This window comes from Zalophus californianus, chromosome 4 (assembly GCF_009762305.2).
Source record: "Zalophus californianus isolate mZalCal1 chromosome 4, mZalCal1.pri.v2, whole genome shotgun sequence".
Classification (NCBI taxonomy): Eukaryota; Metazoa; Chordata; class Mammalia; order Carnivora; family Otariidae; genus Zalophus; species Zalophus californianus.
Window position 1 is genome coordinate 38657292 of NC_045598.1, and position 15795 is coordinate 38673086.

General features: G+C 39.9%; 1 protein-coding gene and 1 pseudogene across 1 annotated transcript in view; both read right to left on the reverse strand.

Annotated features, from left to right (window-relative positions):
• The window catches only part of LOC113933182 (BEN domain-containing protein 5), a 1542215-nt gene that overhangs the window by 485625 nt on the left and 1040795 nt on the right, over positions 1–15795 (reverse strand). The window lies entirely within an intron of this gene.
• Positions 4863–5770, reverse strand: LOC113933209 (annotated as a pseudogene).

Consider the following 15795-nt stretch of genomic DNA (forward strand, 5'->3'; position numbering starts at 1 on the left):
ACCAAAAGACAACCGACAGAATGTGAGAAAATATTTGCAAATGACCTATCAGATAAAGGGCTAGTATCCAAAATCTATAAAGAACTTTTCAAACTCAACACCCAAAGAACAAATAATCCAATTAAGAAATGGGGAGAAGACATGAACAGATATTTTTCCAAAGAAGACATCCAAATGTCCAACAGACACATGAAAAAGTGCTCACCATCGCTCGGCATCAGGGAAATCCAAATCAAAACCTCAATGAGATACCACCTCACACCCCTCAGAATGGCTAAAATTAACAAGTCAGGAAAGGACAGATGTTGGCGGGGATGCGGAGAAACGGGAACCCTCCTACACTGTTGGTGGGAATGCAAGCTGGTGCAACCACCCTGGAAAACAGTATGGACGTTCCTCAAAAAGTTGAAAATAGGGCTACCATACAATCCAGCCATTGCACTACTGGGTATTTACCCCAAAGATACAAATGTAGGGACCCGAAGGGGTACGTGCACCCCAATGTTTATAGCAGCAATGTCCACAATAGCCAAACTGTGGAAAGAACCAAGATGTCCATCGACAGATGAATGGATAAAGAAGAAGTGGTATATATACACAATGGAATATTATGCAGCCATCCAAAGGAATGAGATCTTGCCATTTGCAACGACGTGGATGGAACTGGAGGGTGTTATGCTGAGTGAAATAAGTCAATCAGAGAAAGACAAGTATCATATGACCTCACTGATATGAGGAATTCTTAATCTCAGGGAACAAACTGAGTGTTGCTGGAGTGGTGGGGGGTGGGAAGGATGGGGCGGCTGCGTGATAGACATTGGGGAGGGTATGTGCTATGGTGAGCGCTGTGAATTGTGCAGGACTGTTGATTCACAGATCTGTACTTCTGAAACAAATAATGCAACATAGGTTAAGAAAAAAGAAAAAGAAGAAGACAGCAGGAGGGGAAGAACGAAGGGGCGTAAGTCAGAGGGGGAGACAAACCATGAGAGAGGATGGACTCTGAAAAACAAACTGAGGGTTCTAGAGGCGAGGAGGGTGGGGGGATGGGTTAGCCTGGTGATGGGTATTAAAGAGGGGCACATTCTGCGTGGAGCACTGGGTGTTATGCACAAACAATGAATCATGGAACACTACATCAAGAACTAATGATGTAATGTATGGTGATTAACATAACAATAAAAAATTTTTTAAAAAGAGGCATAAAGGAAAAAAAAGGTTATTTGACATGTCAAAGATATAAGTGGCTGAGCCAAAATTAAAACCCCAGTATGGCTCTAGCCCTGATCATCTTCCTAGTTAAATTATAACTGGATAGGGAGTTTCTATGGATATTTTTTGAAGCGGGGGGATGGGGAGCACTAATCTGTGAGGGAAGAGTGGTTAAATAATTGGTCTAAGGTTACATAGTTAATGAGTGGCAGAGTCAGGATTTTAAACCATACAGCTCACACTACGGACTTAGGTATCTAATTTTATTCTCACTGCCTTGTAGGTATTTAGTTAATGTTTGCAGAAAGAATAGACAAATAAGAAAACTTTGCAGTTTTCTGACAGATTTGGGAGTGAGAGGCAGTGGGCTACAGTGGACAATTGAGGTGTTACCAGCTGGGCTTCCAGCTAGCACTGTCCCACTAACTCACTGGGTGACTCAGGAAAGTTCCCTCCCCTCTCTGGGCCCCAATGTTTCCAGCTGCAGGAAGAGAGAGAAGTTTGAAAACACTGTTAACAGCTGAGTCCTTTCTTTAAACTAAGTCTATAAGGAAGGCCAGTGAATAGGGCCTGGCATGCATGGTGTGCACGGCAGGGAATATAAAAGAGGCCAAAGCCCTGACTTCACAGACGTCCCTCTTTTTCCTGCCTCCTCAATGGCATGCCTTTAGGCATGTTCATAGCCTAAATCCCTCCTTAAGGATATAGATAACATGGTTTTAAATCTCAGGACTTGAAGAACTTAAGGTTCTTGTTGGCTTTGACATTCTCTGACTCACATAAAAGAAATGACCTTGTGTCCTAATGTTATATACCTTCTGATTTAACAAAATGGAAATATGGCTTCAGAGAAAGTGAAAAGTATGACCATACCAAGAGGTACCAGAAGGAATTTTGGCTGTAACTGCATGCCTCTCCACCTGCCCCCACTCTTATACATACCCTAAATACAAAAATATTCCCTAAACGTATGAATGGAGGAAAATAGATAGAGAATGAGTAATCAAAAGAGTGACAAGTGTTTTAAAGGGGAAACAGTATATTATAGACTCATGTAACAGAAGTTCTCAAACTAGTCTGGGGAATAGTATATCAGGGAAGAATCCCAGGAGGAAGTGATGTTCAAATTGGATCCTGAAAGCAGAATAGAAAGTAGCTAGGCAAAGGGCCATCAAGAAGGAACATTTCAGGTACATAGGCCAGTCTGTATACAAGTTGGAGAGAAAATCCATGGCTGAAAGAAAGAACTGTAGGGAGGCCAGTGTGGGTAGAGCAGAGAGAGCAAAATGACAGGAATATGAGACAGGCTGAAAAAGCAGGCAGAGGCCAGATTATGCAGGATCTTGTAGACCAGGTTAAGAATTTGTTATTTTATCTTAATCCACTGAGAGGACAGGGTGTTCAGTTGAGTCATTTTCATGGATACTCCAATTATTCAATATGGTGGCAGCAGAGTAGCAGAAAAGACAATTATGGACCAAAGCTCTCCATGATTGAGGGAATTGTCCAAGAAGTCAGCAGATGACAGCAATAAGGAATGGCAGAGGGTTATATAGATTGATGGCATAAGGCTCAAAACATGTCTTTTTATAAAAGGAAGAGGAAAAAATGGCCTAAAAATAGCAATCTGTTAGCACCAAGGATGCCATCTGCCAAGCTAGCTGAGTAGTGTTCATTGAAAAGTCTACTGTCTCTTGGGTAGGCAGGTACCAGAGGATCAGTGAGGCAGTGAGGGAAACACAAGGTTAGGAGAAAGGATGGGACTTTATGGCAGCCACTGTAATGCTGACGTAATTAGGTGAGCAGAATAGAGAGAGAGCATAGAGGCCTTTTCACCTCACATCTCATACCTGTTGGCTAAAGAAGCTGTTGTAATTCCCTGAGAGATGCTGATAGTTTGAACTAGGGCATTGGCAGCAGAGATAAGGAAGGGATAGATTCTTTTTTTTTTTTTTTTATCTTTTTAAAGGAAGGGATAGATTCTAAGGATATTGAGTTATAGCCTCAATCATACTTGGTAACAGATAGCATGCAAGGAGTGAATGAAAAGAAGTTAAATAGGACAGGTTTCTGGCATGGGCAACTGGAGTGATGGTGATACATCACTGGACTAGAAAACCCAGGTCTGGAGCAGGTGTATCGTAATCTGAGTCTGTCTCTGCAGCATGAGTAAATTAGACATGTGCCTCCTTGTTCTAGCAGTGGAGAACCCAGGGTCACAATTCCCAGTATCTCCTCTTCAGGCCCTTGCTCACCCAGGGCTGAGGTTTGGAATGGATGAGCTACCTGTAGCAGTTGGGTAAGTTGGAAGTCCCTCACCAGATGCTGGGAGGATATATCTGCCTCCAATTAATTGAGACCCTTTTTGGAGGGAATAGCAAAAACAATGCCAAGAGAGTAGTGACTTGTGAAGTGGCCTGCTGGAAGGGAGCCAAAACTACTAAGCTTGTTTAATTTAGATTGTCTGATCAGGACAAGGTTTGGTGCAGATGGGGGTCCACAGAACTCTCCTGAGAGGTGGATTAGGGAATGATAATTGAGATTACTAACTTCAAACAATTACTCAATTTAAAACTCAGCCAAAAAGATGTAATTATTTTTCATACATTTGTTTCATCATGTTGCCAGCTGCAATTCCATGATGTTTTACTTCAAAGGGGAAGAAAGAACAATGCGGAAGGAATAGAAAGAATGGAAGGGAGCTACTTTATTTTGAAGTTACCCTGCTGATAAGAATGGTGCTGGCCCTCTCTAGTTTCTTTTCTGTGTTACTGTCTTCTGTCCTCTAACTTGCCTGTTTACAGGGCCATCAGTTCCCTCTAGCTACTTTCTGAGATCTTGGCTTTTCTTCACAAGTCCACATAAGGACTGTTGTAGAAGCTGCCAGGCTCCAAATCTTAAATTCTTCCAATCTCCTTACACTTGCCCACTTTGCTCCTAAACTAAATTGAATTTAACTGAGTTGACTTGGAGGCAGGTAAAACCTTGTTCACTTAGATGACTTATGCTACTGCAGTTAGTAGCATAATCAAACTCAGGGACTGATATAGAATTGATTTTAAAAAATGCTAATCTAGGCATTCCAGAGAAGTCTCTGGTAATATGCATGGATCTCTGTCCTTGGTCTCAGGTCTCAATCTTACTAAACACTTATATATTTAAATTAATGCTTAAAAAGTATATATTTTTAAAAATCTTAGTGAAGACACTGATAATACAGATAAGAGAATCCAAGAATCAAAATGATCACAGCAAGTTAGAACAAAGGATTAAAACCAATAGTAGGACAACCGTAAGGGGTCACAATTATACTTGTAAAATTTATAGGCTAATGTGGTATCCTGGATTGGATCCTGGGACAGAAAAAGAACATCAGTGGAAAAACTGATGAAATCTGAATATAATTTTGTAGTTTAGTGAATAGTAATTTTATCAATGTTAATTTATTTGTTTTGACAAATGCTCCATGGTTGTATATGATTCTAACATTAGAGGAAACTTGGTAAAATTATCCTTTCAATTTTTTTTCCATTTTCTCAAGATTAAATGATTATTTAAAAAGTATGCCACACTATATAGAAATCAACATTCTCTCCCACAATTCTGTGCATCTGGGACAATAGTAATGTCACTGTCCCTGCCCCACATCTTCAAATTAACATTCTTAGGTTACAACAATAAGTCTTCCCAAAGGGGAACTTTTGGAAAAACAAACAATTTCCTCAGTTCATATTTCTCTCTTTTTGTAGCATACACCAGCAATCTATCCAAGAAGTATATATTGGGGAGTAAGGAAGGGATCCACCAGCAAGCCCACAGTTGTTGACAGCCATAAGATTAGAGATAAGCACAAAGCTGTAGGTCAACATATTGGCAAAAAAATCCTATGACAGCTTGGGAATAACTTTCATTTTATACATGGTGAAAACCCCACTGTCCAGTGCATAGGTATTGTCAAGGTAGGCTGGTGAGTTTCAGAGCCACAAAGAAATGATGTCACCTAGGAGGTGAGGAATAAGACCCACAAAAATCCTAGGATGCCCTCTTCCTGAAACATGGTTACTATGGAGTCACAAAGTCCACAGTACTTGGGTTCTTTGCCAGTGAATTGTACCACAGATCTCAGAGTGATCACGTGAAAAGGATGTGTGATGAGGGCAGCAGCAGAACAAGCCATTGTCTCTCGATTTTTCTCCTTGATAACTTGGTTGAAGGAAGATGTGACTTCTTTCTGTACATTTCCAGGTTCTATTTCCTCAACCTTTTCACACTACTGGTAAAGCTGTAAAACATTACCATGGACCAGTTCCAAGGACTCCTGAACACAGTCTTGGAGTTAAGACTATGAACAACCCATGCTTCCCATCAATGCTCACAAACTGCTAAGCATAACAAAACAGACCAGGAAGCTGACATAATTGTTGCCCCAAAATATTTTGTCCTATTGTTGGAGGAAGAGGCTTATATTCCACCTGGATGAGCACTTTCATGTACATGAGTAGCTGGGACACAAGGTGAGACCGGAGCTCAGGAGCACCTGACTGGCTGTGTCTGCCATGATGGCACCCACAGGTGGTCAACTTGTTTTTTTTTTTTTTTAAAGATTTTATTTATTTGAGAGAGAGAATGAGAGAGAGAGAGAGCATGAGAAGGGGTTGGGTCAGAGGGAGAAGCAGACTCCCTGCTGAGCAGGGAGCCCGATGTGGGACTCGATCCTGGGACTCCAGGATCATGACCTGAGCCGAAGGCAGTCGCTTAACCAACTGAGCCACCCAGGCGCCCCAACAACTTGTTTTTTTCTAAATCTAAAATTATTTAAAAATAAAAGGTCCATTTAAAAAAATCAGAGGAATTAAATAGCCTTATTTAATGACAACAAAAATCAACTACAGGAAGACTTCACTGCTAAAAGAAGCTAATATAAACTCTTGTTACATTTCTAGAGATTTAGCATTCAGAGCAAGAGAGACAATAATCCTATTCTGCTGTAGGAGGCTTATATTGCCTATAAAATTTTACATTCAGTTCTGATATTTTATAAAAGAAGTTAACAACCTAGATTATGTCCAGAGAACAACAAAGAAGGCACAAAGTTTAGAAACCACAGAATTTGCAGAAATGTAGAATTATGGGGGCAGAGGAGGAAGGAAGGGACTAGCCTGGAGAGGACTCATGAGGGGGGTGTAGTCACTGGCTTGCTGTCTTCACAGACATGTCCCAGGGCTATAGAAGCAAGTACAAGGGAAGCAGACCCAGAGGGAGGAGCTAGAGTCAAGGAGAAAGGTTACGGGGACGTGGCTCTTTCCGGGAATGGTGGAAATTTTTTCTCTTGGATATGGGGCTCAGGCTGCCTCAAGAAATGTGTGAGCAGAGGCTGAAAAGTTGTATTTCTGGAATGTTAAGAGAAGATATTGGTCTATACAATTTAGGTCCTTGCCCATAGGAGATTCCTAATATATTTGCTAAATTTGAATGTGACCCCTATAGTCTTTGCCAACTCTAGAGACTGTGTTAGTTGTTAAGATCAGACAGACCAGCTTTTCTAGGCATTTCTATGGCATTCTCATTCTTATATATGGTGTTGTGGTGGTAATCTTCCTTCAGGTACTTTTGGCTAACAATTATCTTTGTCTATAAGGGAAAAAAAAGCCAACTGGAAAGACAGGCAGGAGTTAACCTGACTTCTAGATCTGCTGTCATTAGCAGGTGCAGCCTGGAGATGGAAGAGCTAAGTGACAAAATGATCATGATCCTTCCTGCCTGGTTCCTCACTGCCCTCAGGATAAAGTCCAAATTCTTTAGGTTGGCATTCAAGGCACTCCTGGGTCAGCCTCCACCTACCTCTCCTTCTTTCTCCATCACTACTCCTTCTGTTCTTCTTAGGCTGATTCTGTGCTCTTGTCATCTGGAACCACACAAAACTGTCAGGACTCATCATGTGTCTCAGTCTCTGTATCCATATTTTGATTCTCAATTCAAGATGTCTTTGACTTAAGGATTTGTTTCCTCCCTTGTGCCCCATCTCTACCCACTACTTCTATTATATCAAGTCTCTTACCATCATTGCCATTATTAGTTTTTACATTTGTGTTGCCCACTACATTGAATATTTCTCAGGGACAAGGTGTGTTTGGTATTCATCTTTCTGTCTCCAGCACCCAGTATAGAGCCTGACAGGCAGAAGGTACTCATCAGATATTTATAGGATTAAAGAATGGCTTTGTAAGAATTTAGTAAATGAATATATAGGTGAATAAAATATTTCCCTAGCCAGGACTGCTTTAGAGTCCATTTTTTGGCTTCTACAAAGGTTTGGCTTCAAGTTCCAACTTTATGGTATAGACAAATTACTTCATCTCATTGTGTCTCAGTTTTTAAAAATGCAAATGGAAGAAGGTAATACTGATATATCTCAGAGCTTAAATTCTTCTAAGTGAATCCTTCACCCCAAAACTCATCCCCTTTCCTGATTTAATTTATAGAATATTGTCTGTTTCTTGCTACCAGAATATAAGCCCTAGAGGGCATGGATTTCTACCTGGTTTTCACTGCTATATCCCCAGAACCTGGACCATGCTTGTTCAATGTTGGGCATTCAATAACAGTATGAATCACATAATAAGGTTGTTGTGAGGACTGAGTGACATAATGTGTATGAAGATCACAACATTGGGCCTAGCACATACTAAGCACTCAATTAACTACCAGTATTATAAAATAAAGGGCAGATTAAGAGGCAACATTACAAAAAAAAAAAAAGAGGCAACATTACAGCAGTCTGATGTCTGAGTCAGAACATACAATCAGGATATCAAGAACATTTGAACCATAATTTATGTTGGAATTGGAAAGGATGCTTTAAATAATCTGGCCTGACTTTCTAAGGCCCAAAGAGATGTGCTGTGCTTTTCCCAAAGTCACAGAGCTAGCCAGTGTCAGAACCTAGACAACATTTTTCCCATATAAATGATTTTCTAGTGATTCCCTAAAATACACTATCCGATTATTTTCTTTGTTAGACACTTCCTTTTGGCAAGTATCCCTAAGTACAGGAATGGCTCTCCATCTAATCCTTTCAAAACACACACACACACACACACACACACACACACACACACACAGAGTTAGGTGTTCATCTAATGAGTCCAATGATGTATGAAAATAATACCATATTTATTGTGCCTGACAGTACGAGGGTTATATGATTGAAAAACTAATATTTGTCAATTAAAATCTACTTTTCTATGTTGGAAGAAGTGTATTGGTAAATCCTATTTTTAAAAAACAAACATAAAGCTGGACAAGACTGACACAACCATTTCAGTGTTTTGGAAATTGACCAAAGACATACAACAATCTCAAAACTGCTATGCTTAAAAAACTGCTGAACTTTGGGTAAAAAGAATGGGAATCTGTGATGTGCTGTGGTTGTTCCATCTTCCCCCAAGCTTGGTGAATGCAGGGGTCTGTTAGGTTAGGCCATACTCTAAGGAGGATTGGAAATTTCTCTGTCATGGTCAAAGGACTCAATTTGGAAAAGTGGGCAGTGCCCACATCTGGAAGTATTGTCTGTGGAAACATTCATCACAGAGGTTGGCAAGTAAGGAGGGCCTGCAGTTGCTTAGCTGGGACAAACATATTCCTGGCTGAGACTGGGTGCAGGCTCAGTAGAGACCTGAGAAGGCTCAAGCCAGTCATACACTCTTGAACAACCTTGAAGCTGCACAAATGCTCATGGTAAACACAACACAGAAGGGAAAGTAAAAGTCAGGGCAGACTTGAAAATTGCCCGAACTTTGTGTTCCCCGTACCCATGGGATGATGGAATGTTCTAAAACTGGATTGTGGTGATAGTGTAAAACTATAATTTACTAAAAATCACAGAACTGTACCCTTATAATGGATGAATTATATGGTATATTAATTATACCTCAATAAAGACAAGAATAAGAACAATTAAGACAACAGGAACAAAAAAAGATCTTTTCCATGATATATTTATCTTAAATGTCAGGTTGCAGCATTGATGCATATTCAAAGAGATTTTGTTTGGTGAGGTTAGATGGGGCCAGTAGTGAATGACAAAATAAGATGCCACTTCAGATGACACAATTAGGAGCAATAGTAGCTATGGACATGGTGATTAATAGTTCCAGCACTATTCAAAATCTTGCTTTCTGCCTACTTTCCCTGAGATCTGGATGTTGGCATGTTTAGCCTTCCCACTTATAATTATCCTCCCTCCAAATTGGAATAAGGATTAACTAATTATAGTGGTGCCTTCAGACGTGAGCCATACCAAACACCCTGGTAATGAAGAATTGTCCTGTCTGCAAAAGTATACCAGAAAGCCTTAAAGTCTCTGGCATCTGCTTTGGGGTCCAACTTATAGAGTTTCCCTAAATTAGTTTGGCCAGCCCAGGTATACCCTGCACTTCCACTAACTCTGATTTCTTAAGATGCTGCTTTGGATAAGGTAATCCCTTTCCCAAAAATCTACTGAGGCTCTCAGTTGGCCCAGTGTAGAAAATGTCGGTGGTCCATCAAAACGCCAGGCTATGGTGGTAGAAGCCATGGGTTTAAACTTTGTCTCTGACATGAACTAGCCATATAGCTTTAGGTAAGTAACTTTTTAGACTTAGATTATTTATCCCCAAACTGGGATAATTTTACCTACTCCATAAAACCATTGTGAGAAATAAGCAAGATAATATGCATAAAGTACTTGACCCCAAATCTGTGTCCCCTCCAATTCCTTAATATGACAATTAAAGCTTTCTAGAATTTGGCCCAGATATTACTATTTATCCCAATCTTTTAGTAGGAAGATTCCCTATTCTAATCAAACCAGACTTCTTTATTTTAAATAATTTTATTGTTATGTTAATCACCATATATTACGTCATTGGTTTTTGATGTAGTGTTCCATGATTCATTGTTTGTACATAACACCCAGGGCTCCACGCAGAATGTGCCCTCTTTAATACCCATCACCGGGCTAACCCATCCCCCCAAACCCCTCCCCTCTAGAACCCTCAGTTTGTTTCTCGGAGTCCATCATCTCTCATGGTTCGTCTCCCCGTCCGACTTACTCCCCTTCACTCTTCCCCTCCTGCTATCTTCCTCTTCTTTTTTTTTTCTTAACATATATTGCATTATTTGTTTCAAAAGTACAGATCCGTGATTCCTCAGTCTTATACAATTCACAGTGCCCACCATAGCACATACGCTCCCCAATGCCTATCACCCAGCCACCCAATCCCTCCCACCCCCCACGACTCCAACAACCCTCAGTTTGTTTCCTGAGATTAAGAATTCCTCATATCAGTGAGGTCATATGATACTTGTCTTTCTCTGATTGACTTATTTCACTCAGCATAACACCCTCCAGTTCCATCCACATCGTTGCAAATGGCAAGATCTCATTCCTTTGGATGGCTGCATAATATTCCATTGTGTATATATACCACTTCTTCGTTATCCATTCATCTGTCGATGGACATCTTGGCTCTTTCCACAGTTTGGCTATTGTGGACATTGCTGCTATAAACACTGGGGTGCACGTACCCCTTCAGATCCCTACATTTGTATCTTTGGGGTAAATACCCAGGAGTGCAATTGCTGGATCCTACGGTAGCTCTATTTCCAACTGTTTGAGGAACGTCCATACTGTTTTCCAGGGTGGTTGCAACCAGCGTGCATTCCCACCAACAGTGCAGGAGGGTTCCCCTTTCTCCGCATCCCTGCCAACATCTGTCGTTACCTGACTTGTTAATTTTAGCCATTCTGACAGGTGTGAGGTGGTATCTCATTGAGGTTTTGATTTGGATTTCCCTGATGGTGAGCGATGGTGAGCACTTTTTCATGTGTCTGTTGGACATTTGGATGTCTTCTTTGGAAAAATGTCTCTTCATGTCTTCTGCCCATTTTTGATTGGATTATTTCTTCTTTAGGTGTTGAGTTTGATAAGTTCTTTATAGATTTTGGATACTAGCCCTTTATCTGATAGGTCATTTGCAAATATTTTCTCCCATTCTGTCGGTTGTCTTTTGGTTTTGTGGACTGTTTCTTTTCTGTGCAAAAGCTTTTTATCTTGATAAAATCCCAATAGTTCATTTTTGCCCTGGCTTCCCTTGCCTTTGGTGATGTTTCTAGGAAGAAGTTGCTATGGCTGAGGTCGAAGAGATTGCTGCCTGTGTTCTCCTTTAGGATTTTGATGGACTCCTGTCTCACATTTAGGTCTTTCAACCATTTGGAGTCTATTTTTGTGTGTGCTGTAAGGAAATGATCCAGTTTCATTCTTCTGCATGTGGCTGTCCAATTTTCCCAACACCATTTGTTGAAGAGACTGTCTTTTTGCCATTGGACATTCCTTCCTGCTTTGTCAAAGATCAGTTGACCATAGAGTTGAGGGTCCATCTCTGGGCTCTCTATTCTGTTCCATTGATCTTTGTGTCTGTTTTTGTGCCAGTACCATACTGTCTTGATGATGACAGCTTTGTAATAGAGCTGGAAGTCCGGAATTGTCATGCTGCCAGCTTTGCTTTTCTTTTTCAACATTCCTCTGGCTATTCGGGGTCTCTTCTGGTTCCTTACAAATTTTAGGATTATTTGTTCCATTTCTTTGAAAAAGGTGGATGGTGTTTGATGGGGATTGCATTGAATGTGTAGATTGCTCTAGGTAGCACTGACATCTTCACAATGTTTGTTCTTCCAATCCATGAGCATGGAACGTTTTTCCATTTCTTTGTGTCTTCTTCAATTTCTTTCATGAGTATTTTATAGTTTTCTGAGTACAGATCCTTTGCCTCTTTGGTTAAATTTATTCCTAGGTATCTTATGGTTCTGGGTGCAATTGTAAATGGGATCGACTCCTTGATTTGTCTCTCTTCTGTCTTGTTGTTGTTGTATAGGAATGCCACAGATTTCTGTGCATGGATTTTATATTCTGCTACTTTACTGAATTCCTGTATGAGGTCTAGCCGTTTTGGAGTGGAGTCTTTTGGGTTTTCCACATACAGTATCACATCATCTGCAAAGAGTGAGAGTTTGACTTCCTCTTTGCCGATCTGGATGCCTTTTATTTCTTTTTGTTGTCTGATTGCTGTGCCTAGGACTTCTAATGCTATGTTGAATAGCAGTGGTGATAGTGGACATCCCTGCCACGTTCCTGACCTTAGGGGAAAAGCTCTCAGCTTTTCCCCATTGAGAATGATATTCGCTGTAGGTTTTTCATAGATGGCTTTTATGATATTGAGGTATGTACCCTCTATCCCTATACTCTGAAGAGTTTTGATCAAGAAAGGATGCTGTACTTTGTCAAATGCTTTTTCTGCATCTATTGAGAGGATCATATGATTCTTATTCTTTCCTTTGTTAATGTATTGTATCACATTGATTGATTTGCGGATGTTGAACCAACCTTGCAGCCCAGGGATAAATCCCACTTGGTCATGGTGAATAATCCTTTTAATGTACTGTTGGATCCTATTGGCTAGGATTTTGGTGAGAATTTTTGCATCCATGTTCTTCAAGGATATTGGTCTGTAATTCTCCTTTTGATGGGGTCTTTGTCTGGTTTGGGGATCAAGGTAATGGTGGCCTCATAAAAAGAGTTTTGAAGTTTTCCTTCCATTTCTATTTTTTGGAACAGTTTCAGGAGAATAGGTATTAATTCTTCTTTAAATGGCTGATAGAATTCCCCTGGGAAGCCATCTGGCCCTGGGCTTTTGTTTGTTGGGAGATTTTTGATGACAGCTTCAATTTCCTTAGTGGTTATAGGTCTGTTCAGGTTTTCTATTTCTTCCCGGTTCAATTTTGATAGTTGATACATCTCTCGGAAAGCACCCATTTCTTCCAGGTTATCTAATTTGCTGGCATAGAGTTGCTCATAATATGTTCTTATAATTGTTTGTATTTCTTTGGTGTTGGTTGTGATCTCTCCTTTTTCATTCATGACTTTGTTGATTTGGGTCCTTTCTCTTTTCTTTTTGATACGTCTGGCCAGGGGTTTATCAATCTTGTGAATTCTTTCAAAGAACCAGCTCCTAGTTTCGTTGATCTGTTCTACTGTTCTTTTGGTTTCTATTTCATTGATTTCTGCTCTGATCTGTATTATTTCTCTTCTCCTGCTGGGTTTAGGCTTTATTGGCTGTTCTTTGTCCAGCTCCTTTAGGTGTAGGGTTAGGTTGTGTATTTGAGACCTTTCTTGTTTCTTGAGAAAGGCTTGTATTGCTATATACTTTCCTCTCAGGATGGCCTTTGCTGTATCCCAAAGATTTTGAACAGTTGTGTTTTCATTTTCATTGGTTTCCATGAATTTTTTAAATTCCTCTTTAATTTCCTGGTTGACCCATTCATTCTTTAGTAGGATGCTCTTTAGCCTCCATGTATTTGAGTTCTTTCCGAGTTTCCTCTTATGATTGAGTTCTAGTTTCAAAGCATTGTGGTCTGAAAACATGCAGGGAATAATCCCAATCTTTTGTTACCGGTTGAGACCTGATTTGTGACCTAGGATGTGATCTATTCTGGAGAATGTTCCATGGGCACTAGAGAAGAATGTGTATTCCGTTGCTTTGGGATGGAATGTTCTGAATATGTCTGTGGAGTCCATTTGGTCCAGTGTGTCATTAAAAGTCTTTATTTCCTTGTTGATCTTTTGCTTAGATGATCTGTCCATTTCAGTTAGGGGGGTGTTAAAGTCCCCCAGTATTATTGTATTGTTGTCAATGTGTTTCTTTGCTTTTGTTATTAATTGCCTTATATAATTGGCTGCTCCCACGTTAGGGGCATAGATATTGACAATTGTTAGATCTTCTTGTTGGATAGACCCGTTAAGTAGGATATAGTGTCCTTCATCTCTTATTACAATCTTTGTTTTAAAATCTAATTTGTCTGATAGAAGGATTGCCACCCCAGCTTTCTTTTAGTGTCCATGAGCATGGTAAATGGTTTTCCACCCCCTCACTTTCATTCTGGGGGTGTCTTTGGGTCTAAAATGAGTCTCTTGCAGACAGCATATTGATGGGTCTTGTTTTTTAATCCAATCTGATAGCCTGTGTCTTTTGATTGGGGCATTTAGCCCATTTACATTCAGGGCAACTATTGAAAGGTACGAATTTAGTGCCATTGTATTGCTTGTAAGGTGACTGTTACTGTATATTATCTGTGTTCCTTTCTGATCTATGCTGCTTTTAGGCTCTTTTTGCTTAGAGGACCTCTTTCAATCTTTCTTGTAGGGCTGGTTTTGTGTTTGCAAATTCCTTTAGTTCTTGTTTGTCCTGGAAGCTTTTTATCTCTTCTTCTATTTTCAATGATAGCCTAGCTGGATATAGTATTCTTGGCTGCATAGTTTTCTCATTTAGTGCTCTGAATATATCATGCCAGTCCTTTCTGGCCTGCCAGGTCTCTGTGGATAGGTCTGTTGCCAATCTAATGTTTCTACTATTGTCGGTTACATATCTCTTCTCCTGAGCTGCTTTCAGGATTTTCTCTTTGTCTCTGAGACTCATAAGTTTTACTATTAGATGTCGGGGTGTTGACCTATTTTTATTGATTTTGAGAGGGGTTCTCTGTGCCTCCTGGAGTTTGATGCCTGTTTCCTTCCCCACATAGGGAAGTTCTCTGCTATTATTTGCTCCAATATACCTTCTGCCCCTCTCTCTCTTTCTTCTTCTTCTGGGATCCCAATTATTCTAATGTTGTTTCGTCTTATCGTATCGCTTATCTCTCGAATTCTGCCCTCGTGATCCAGTAGTTGTTTATCTCTCTTTTTCTCAGCTTCTTTATTTTCCATCATTTGTTCTTCTATATCGCTGATTCTTTCTTCTGCCTCATTTATCCTAGCAGTTAGTGCCCCCATTTTTGATTGCACCTCATTAATAGCCTTTTTGATTTCGACTTGGTTAGCTTTTAGTTCTTTTATTTCTCCAGAAAGGGTTTCTCTAATAACTTCCACACTTTTTTCAAGCCCAGCGAGTATCTTTAAAGTCATGACTCTGAACTCTAGGTCCGACATCGTACTAATGTCCGTATTGAGTAGGTCCCTGGCAGACGGTACTACCTTTTGTTCCTTTTGCTGAGGAGATCTTTTTCGTCTTGTCATTTTGTCCAGAGGAGAACAGATGAATCAGAGAACAGAATGCTAACAGGTTAACAATGTCTCCCGCAAATATACTCTATACAAATCAGAAAAAACCTGAAACCAGGGGAGAAGAAAGGGAAAGAATGAAGAGAAAAGAAAAAAGGAAAAAGAAAAAGATAAAAACAAACAAAAACAGAACAAAACAAAACAAAAAAACAGAATATGATCAACTATGATCAGGCTAGTGCATAGATCAGTGCCACACACTAGCTTTTGGGCATGTTTTGGTCTGTTAGAAGAAAGTGCCTGCAAAAATTTTAAAGGAAGAAAGACATATATGTACAAAATAAGGGTTGATACAATGAAGGGATGGCAGATGACTGTAAAGATGAAAAGTATAAAAGATTTTATAAAAGGAATTGATAAGATAAGAAGTTGTTTTTAAAATGAAAGAAGATTTAAAAAGAAAAAGAAAAAAGAAAAAAAGAAAAAAAAAAAGG